Here is an 8,920-nt window from a genome sequence, read left to right on the forward strand (position 1 = left end):
GCAGCTCAGTGGAGGCTGTGCCACTGTGGGCAAACCTCCTGAAATCAAGTCCCCAGCAGGAAAGGGCTCGGGGGCAAGTCTCACTGGGCTTCAGTCTTTGCAGCTCTATCCCTAGCACTCCACGACCTGGAAGACCCGGTGCTGTCAGAGACATGTGGGAGGGGAGGAAACACCAAGCGAGGACTCTGTGCTTTGCTTGCCCCTGACTCCACAGTCTGAGTTCTCAGCAGGATGATGTTGAAAGGCACAGAAACAGTCCCAGGAGGTGTGGAGCTCTAGTTGCCACCTAAGAGATTAGAAGGCAAGAAAAAGAGTAAGCCTCCTGCCAGGGTTATTCACCTGGGGGGGGGGGCAGAACTGCTCTAACAACAGGCTCAGGAAGAGCCTGCAGGACACAGAGGTGACCCACTCGGCTGCTCCTTCTGCTCTGCTTGTAAACAGTGAACAATGGCCTCAGGACACGGTGACTGGGGCTAGTTTGGGAGATTTCACTGGATGAGTCACCAAGAATAGCAAACTTGTCAGTCAAAGGTGCCAATAATGTAAACTGGGGGGTAGAACAGGGAAGTAGGTATCTTGTGGCCTGCAAACTTCTGATAACAGAAGGTACTAAGCTGCATTTCACTCACCTACTACCTCCTTCCCTCAGGAAAAGGGGCCAATCAGAGTCCTGGAGGAGGACTGTGGACTGCAGCGGACCACTGCAGTAGGACCACAGCATTCACTGCTCCAGCCGCTGGCTTACAACCAGCATCTCAGTCCTCGCCAGAGATTTAGGAGGCCTCCTGTGGGTCAGCCCCCGAAGACTTCTAGTGGCTGGTCAGTGTGTGAATATCAGGATCTCACTTGGACTTCAGAACCATGAACTGAGAGAACGTTTATTCTTTGTAAATAATCCCATATGTGACATCCAGTTACAACAACAGAAAGTGGACAAGACATTTTATATGTGCATATATGTGAACCCCAAAACTCAAGTGTGATTTTGTGCTGAATTTTCTAAAATACTAACATTTATTAACAATAATATATATTATATTATTATAATATATATTATATATTATTAATAATATTAACATTTATTAAACAAGGTTACAATCTTCTGAAGCTCTTTGTGCCATATGCATTTCTTCTTATAATGTTGAAAATGGTACAAAGTCCAATCTTGTACAACAAAAACAAAGCCAGAGGCATCACAATACCAGATTTCAGGATATACTACAGGGCAGTTGTTATCAAAACAGCATGGTACTGGTACAGAAACAGGTGGGTAGACCAATGGAACAGAATAGAAACACCAGAAATCAATCCAAACATCTACAGCCAACTCATATTTGATCAAGGATCCAAAACCAATCCCTGGAGTAAGGACAGTCTATTCAATAAATGGTGCTGGGAAAATTGGATTTCCACGTGCAGAATCATGAAGTAAGACCCCTACCTTTCACCTTACACAAAAATTCACTCAACATGGATAAAAGACTTAAATCTACGACCTGACACCATCAAATTATTAGAGGGCATTGGAGAAACCCTGCAAGATATAGGCACAGGTAAAGACTTCTTGGAAAATACCCAGGAGCACAGGCAGTCAAAAACAAAATTAACTATTGGGATTGCATCAAATTGGGAAGTTTCTGTACTGCAAAAGAAACAGTCAGGAAAGTGAATAGCAAACCAACAGAATGGGAAAAAATATTTGCAAACTACACAACAGATAAAGGGTTGATAACCAGAATCTACAAAGAAATCAAGAAACTCCACAACATCAAAACAAACAACACACTTAAGAGATGGGCCAAGGACCTCAATAGACATCTTTCCAAAGAGGAAATCCAAATGGCCAACAGACACATGAAAAAATGTTCAAGATCACTAGCAATCAGGGAAATGCAAATCAAAACCACAATGAGCTTTCACCTCACCCCGGTTAGAATGACTCACATTCAATAATCTACCAACAATAGAAGCCAGAGAGGATGTGGGGAAAAAGGGACATGAACCCACTGTTGGTGGGAATGCAAACTGGTTAAGCCACTATGGAAGTCAGTCTGAAGATTCCTCAGAAACCTGAATATAACCCTTCCATACAACCCAGCCATCCCACTCCTTGGAATTTACCCAAAGGAAATTAAATTGGCAAACAAAAAAGCCATCTGCACATTAATGTTTATTGCAGCTCAATTCACAATAGCTAAGACCTGGAACCAACCCAAATGCCCATCAACAGTAGACTGGATAAAGAAACTATGGGACATGTACTCTATAGAATACTATACAGCAGTCAAAAACAATGAAACTCGGTCATTTGCAACAAGATGGAGCAATCTGGAAAGCATCATGCTGAGTGAATTAAGCCAGTCCCAAGGAGATAAATATCACTTGTTTTCCCTGATTGGTGACAACTGAACACCAAAGGGGAAACCTGTTGAAGTGAAATGGACACTATGAGAAACAGTGACTTGATCAGCTCTTGTGCTGACTGTTGATGTACAATGTAATACTTTATCCATTTCCGTATTTTTTTTTATTCTAGTACTAGTGGTTGAACTCTGTAATTAACACACAATTATTCTTAGGTGTTTAAATCTTAACTGAAAAGTGATCCCGGTTAAATATAAGAATGAGAAAAAGAGAGGGAGGAGATGTACAATTGGGGACATGCTCAATCGGACTTGCCCCAAATGATGGAGTTAGAAACGTGCCAGGGGATTCCAATACAATCCCATCAAGGTGGCATGTACCAATGCCATCTCACTAGTCCAGGTGATCAATTTCAGTTCACAATTGATCACACTGATAGATCTAAGAGTCAAAGGGATCACACAACAAGACTAATGTCTGCTAATACTAACTGATAAAACCAAAAAGGGGCCGGCGCCGTGGTTTAACAGGCTAATCCTCCACCTTGCGGCGCCAGCACACCGGGTTCTAGTCCCAGTTGGGGCGCCAGATTCTATCCCAGTTGCCCCTCTTCCAGGCCAGCTCTCTGCTATGGCCCGGGAAGGCAGTGGAGGGTGGCCCAAGTCCTTGGGCCCTGTACCCGCATGGAGAAGTACCTGGCTCCTGGCTTCGGATCAGCGAGATGCGCTGGCCGCAGCGGCCATTGGAGGGTGAACCAACGGCAAAAAGGAAGACCTTTCTCTCTGTCTCTCTCTATCACTATCCACTCCGCCTGTCAAAAAAAAAAAAAAGAGAGAGAAGGATCCAACATGGGAAGGGGGAGACACAGCAGACTCATAGAATGGCAGATGGCCTAAATAGCACTCTGGCCTCAGAATCAGCCCTTAAGGCATTCGGATCTGGCTGAAGAGCCTATAAGAGTATTTTAGGCATGGAAAGCCAAGACACTCTGGAAAAGAAGATGGAGGAGGAGGAGGAGGAGGAGGAGGAGGAGGAGGAGGAGGAGGAGAAGGAGAAGAAGAAGAAGAAGAAGAAGAAGAAGAAGAAGAAGAAGAAGAAGAAGAAGAAGAAGAAGAAGAAGAAGAAGAAGAAGGGAAGGGGAAGAGGAAGAGGAGGAGGAAGAAGAAGAAGAAGAGGAAGAGGAAGAAGAAGAAGAAGAGGAGGAGGAGGAAGAAGAGGAAGAGGAAGAAGAAGAAAAATTGTTAAACCAACATCAAGAGTCACTGTGTACTTACATCCCATGTGGGATCTGTCCTTAATGGGTTGTCCAATGTGAAGTAATGATATAGCTAGTACTGAAACAGTATTTTTACACTTTGTGTTTATGTGTGGGTGCAAACTGATGAAATCTTTACTTAGTATATACTGAATCGATCTTCTGTATATAAAGATAATTGAAAATGAAAAAAAAAACTTGGTGTTAAATTGGAAATTACATAGAAAATTAATCAATTTTTTTAAAAAAAATATCATGCAGGATCTCTGTCATTAATGTGCTGTACATTCTTATTTAATGCTATAAATAGTACTCCAACAGTATTTTTTCACTTTGTGTTGCTATGTGAGGGCAAACTGTTGAAATCTTTATATATACTGAACTGATCTTCTGTATATAAAGAGAATTGAAAATGAATCTTGATGTGAATGGAAGGAGAGAGCGAGTGGGAAAGGGGAGTGTTGCGGGTGGGAGGGAAGTTATGGGGGGAGAGAAGCCATTGTAATCCATAAGCTGTACTTTGGAAATTTATATTCATTAAATAAAAGATAAAAAAATTAAAAAATTAAAAAAGAAAATGGTACAAAGTCAGGTAATATGCTGGTATAAACTAAGCACGAGTCTCTCAAGTAGTATGAGAGAATATGCTAAAACAATTCATTCTAGGGTTAGGGAAAATTCAGATGAAGATAGAATAATCATAGCAAAACCATGGTGTCTTTTTTTTCAATAAACATGTAGATTTATTTTATACAGTGTATTATCATCAGACTTACAGCTCAAATGACTGGCTAAACTACTACTAGAAGTGTTTCCTGATTCTAAAATTGCAAACAGGGGTGGGTGATGTGGCACAGTGGGTTAAGCCACCATAGTGGAGTGCTAGTTTGAGTCCTGGCTCCTCTGTTTTCAATCCAGGTTCCTGCTAATATGCCTGGGAAGGCAATAGATAATGGCCCAAGTGCTTGGCTTCCCTCTGGAAAGACCTGGATGGTGTTCTGGGCTCCTGGCTGCTTATAGGCATTTGGAGAATGAACCAGTGGATGGAATCCCTCTCTTTCTCCCTTTGTCTTTCCCCCTTTCTTTGTCACTCTGCCTTTCAAATAAATCATTAAAAATAATAAAATAAAGTTGCAAACACACTTCCACATGCTAATAATACATGTAGTACAATAATAAGAAAAATAACAGACAGCTCTATTTACTGTTGAGGATATTATCAAAGATCTAAATGCCTCACCTTCTTACAGCACAGCCATGGATGAGCATAATCACAATATAAGGTTTTCTGTTTGTAAATGTATTTTCTTATGAAAAATCTTCCTTAAAAAGCATCCATGACCAATGAAACTTCAGAAACAAGAGCAACTTTTTGCAGAAAACTTTCATTAACTCTTTCACTAAGAGTTAATGAGAAAAAAAAACTTGCAATGCTTATGATGAAGAAAATAGAAATACAAATTTTGGTGAATATTTGTATAAATGCACAGGCACTATATTGAGAACACATAAATGATATGATTCTGCAAAAGATATTTCCACCCATTTGGGAGACCCAGATTGAGTTCCAGGCTCCTGGCTTCCAGGGACTCAACTCTGGCTGTCATGGACATGTTAGAAGTGAGCCAGAACACAGGAGATTTCTCTCTCTCTCTCTCTCTCTCTCTCTCTCTCTCTCTCTGTCACTCTGCCTTTCAAATAAATAAATATTTTAAGAAAAGCTTCTTTGGGGACCCAAACCTTTAATACATGAGCCTTTGGGGGAATATCCGAATTGATATCCAAAGTGATAACTAGGAAAAGAACATTCTGGAAATAAAATTTGATGATGATCCCAAGGACCTGGGCTTGTTGAGGCCAAGAAGAGAAAGGTCAGTAAGAAATCACCTATACTGGGGAATAATTTGAAAGCTTAGGAACTGGGAATTCAGATACTTACATCATTTTAACTTCTGTTTTGTACCCACCAGTATCCTTAAACATTTTACCCTATTCTTAGCAGCTATGAGTCAGTAGACTTGAAGAACAGCAACTGCAGGGGACATCATGTGATGAGGAACCTTTTATCTTCCAAGGCCATTTGGATCATTATCACTTGATTTGCAGGCCATACAAAATTATCAACTTAAAAATCAGCCTGCTATTGATATATTGAATTTTTAGTCCCATCTTTGGTTGCCATGGCAGGGCCAGACCAGATGATTTTGAGGGCCTTATCCAGCCCACAGGCTGGACGTTCCCCACCCCTGAAAGAACTGAAGGGAAGAGCTTGTTATAGGAGTCTGGAGTGACACACAACGAGAAACTACCAGAAATCCTGAGAATACGTGCAAAGATGTGGGACTTCCCATAATGATATGAAATAGGAACTTGGTATTTATGTGTTAAAATAAAGGGTAACCCTAGAATATTTACAAATATATGTTACATGTTCTCATACTTTTATGTAGGCTTCTAGAATGTTCACAAGAAACTTGGGATTTAGGTAAAAAATATTTTCCCTTTGATGAGTTCATCAGATGGTTGATAGTTGAGAATATTGGCATTGAAGTTTGAGAAACCTTAATTGACTAACCTGGAGATAAACTGGTGCATTAGCTCTCAGGATAGGAGACATTCGTTAGTGAATGTCTTTGTAAATAAAAGCTCTTCCAAGATAGTCCTATAGATTGTTCAAGAAAATTGTAGTCTTTATTTAGTCTGATGTCTGATCTGCAATGTTCACATAGTCAATCAGGATATTTTTATAATAATTTTTAAACACTGAGAAAAGCTCACTAAGTAGATTCATTAGAGAAAATGCATCATCTAGGAAAAATTTTAAAGATTTACTCATTTGAAAGGTAGAGTTACAGAGAGAGAGGGAGAAACAGACAGGGGTCTTCCATCCACTGGTTCACTTCCCCTAATGTTTGCATTGGCTGGGGCTAGGCCAGGCTGAAGCCAGGTACCTGGAATTTCAGCCAAGTCTACCACATGGGTGCAGGGGCCTAGGCACTTGGGCCATCTTCCACTGCTTTCCCAAGCTCATTAGCAGGGAGCTGGGTTGGAAGTGGAGCATCTGGAACTTGAACCAGTGCCCATTATGGGATGCTAGAGCTGCAGACAACAGCTTAACCCACTGTGCCACAATGCTGGCCCCAGGACAATTTTTAAATGTAATTTTAATCAAATCAGTGTGGGAGCACAGTGACTTGTAGAGCAATACATGACAGAATCAGGAAATCAACAACACTTTTTTAGTGATCACTCCAAAATCCAAAGACTGAATCAACAACTGAAGTTGATAAGAAAATGTCCAAAAAAGATGTTTTCAATTCCTGATTTTCCACATAACTGGGAATGAATGATATGGCTAATTCATCACAGGACTCCATTACCAAGTCTGTTTTATCAGTTTACTTCCTTTCTCGTAGGCTTGTGGGCATAAAATAGAATTTTTGGTAAATTGCTTATCTGCTACAGTTTCCAGAACCCATATCCCGAGAAGTCCTGCCAGTTATCACAGCTCCTGTGGCAGGTGTATCCAACTTGTACATTCCACTGCATCCCTGGCTCTGAGACCTTTCCACTGGTAGTAGCAGAAATTGACCAGGAAAGGGATTGAAAAACCCAGCCTATTGTATTGCTTATGAAACCTCAGAATTAAATCACTCCTGCACCTTTCTGCCCATCCACCCCATACACACACTGCAAAGTGTATGGTGAATGATAGGGTTTGCTTCCAGAATCATTTGCTGCAACTGAGTTGCTGTGAATTTCCTCACAGCCAGAGTCAACAAACACTAGATAAACCTGGGATGTCATCCATCTGAGGCAATAAGGGATGCCTGAGAGACCCTCTGTGGCCCGTTGTTGACCAGTGAGCAAGGCACTGCCACTTTCAATGACCTTGATGTGGGACCCATTGTTTCATCATGGGAGCCTTCAATGATACAACACCTTTCAAAGTGGTCTTTAAAGACAAACTCAGTCTTGCTGAAAGATGGACTCAGCAAGTTTTCCTCAAATGATCAAGTAAAGTGAGTTGCTATGTACCTTGTTGTAGGAATTGAAGCACACAGCACAACAGGTTAAACACAAGAGCTTTGGAACAAGCAAGGCCTGGGTTTGAATTCTCTGTTACTTTGCTAACTCATCAAGGGCAAGTAACCAACCATTGCCTTCTATTTTTTTGTTTGTTTTTTCTCATAATGATTGCATTTTAGGTTTTTTGAGTTGCTAAATGAGATCATGTATATAAAGTGGTTAGCATATAATGAATAGTTTATTTATAGCTAGAAATAACCAAAAGATCTAAAGGAACATATGTTGGAAATATTAGTATGTAGTATTTTATTATAGAGGTTATAACTTCATGAAGGTTTGTCACACTGTGGTACAGGTTACTCTGTAGATAAGCTTTTGTTAAACTTAATTTATGCCATTAAGACCTTTTCTGGGAACTCTGCTTTTGTAGATCAGGGTTTTCTATGGCTGAACTTAAACACGTACAACACAGTGGGACTACTCCCCTGGGTGTTCATCAAAGCTATGCTTTTCTTTGTAAAGACTTAAGGTTTTCTTGAACATACCTGTTCTTGTTTACAGATGAGGCTACTGTATGAGGTCATGTTTGTAGTGTGCACAGAGGATCTCTGAAATTTGAATAGCTCTTTCCATGAAGTCTCCAGACCAAAGGAGTTCACTTGCCAAGTGGCTGACTTTAACAGAAAGGGGTGGGGCTGCCATGGAAGTATCAAGCTAACTGACAGGAGGATCCTGAACCTAAATGTCTACCTTTGACTCAATCGCTTTGGAACTTAAACCAACAGTGAAAGAGCTAAACAGCTGATGAGGTCTGGGCATTAGGATCTTCTGCCTGCCTCCCAATGAGGCATATAGCCACGCAGTGAGCAATCAGGCGCTCTTTCATGGAGCTGCTAGGAAATTCTCTCTCACTAGTACACACTTCCAAACACTCGACTTTTTGGTGGCACAACTTAAAATACTTCTAATTACTCTAGAACAAGATAGCAGGGATGCTAAAGCAGAGTCTACTGTTTGGGTAACTGTTTCTCTGCAGGTGGCTGTTCCACATGGCTGCCTTTTAACTCTGTATTGCTGGTTAAGTAGAACTGTGTGCTATCCTGACCACTCTCCCAAAGATCAGGGGAAGGTCTTAGGCACCAGCTTGAACGTATGTGATCTGCTGTCATTTGACCCTCGCTTTTTCTTGCAAGAATGCCCTGTCTGCAGCTCAACATTCCACCTGATCAACTGTAGAACCAGTATGTTTCACTCTGGGCAGAACGGGTTGGT

The sequence above is a fragment of the Lepus europaeus genome, chromosome 4 (genome assembly GCF_033115175.1).
Source record: "Lepus europaeus isolate LE1 chromosome 4, mLepTim1.pri, whole genome shotgun sequence".
Classification (NCBI taxonomy): domain Eukaryota; kingdom Metazoa; phylum Chordata; class Mammalia; order Lagomorpha; family Leporidae; genus Lepus; species Lepus europaeus.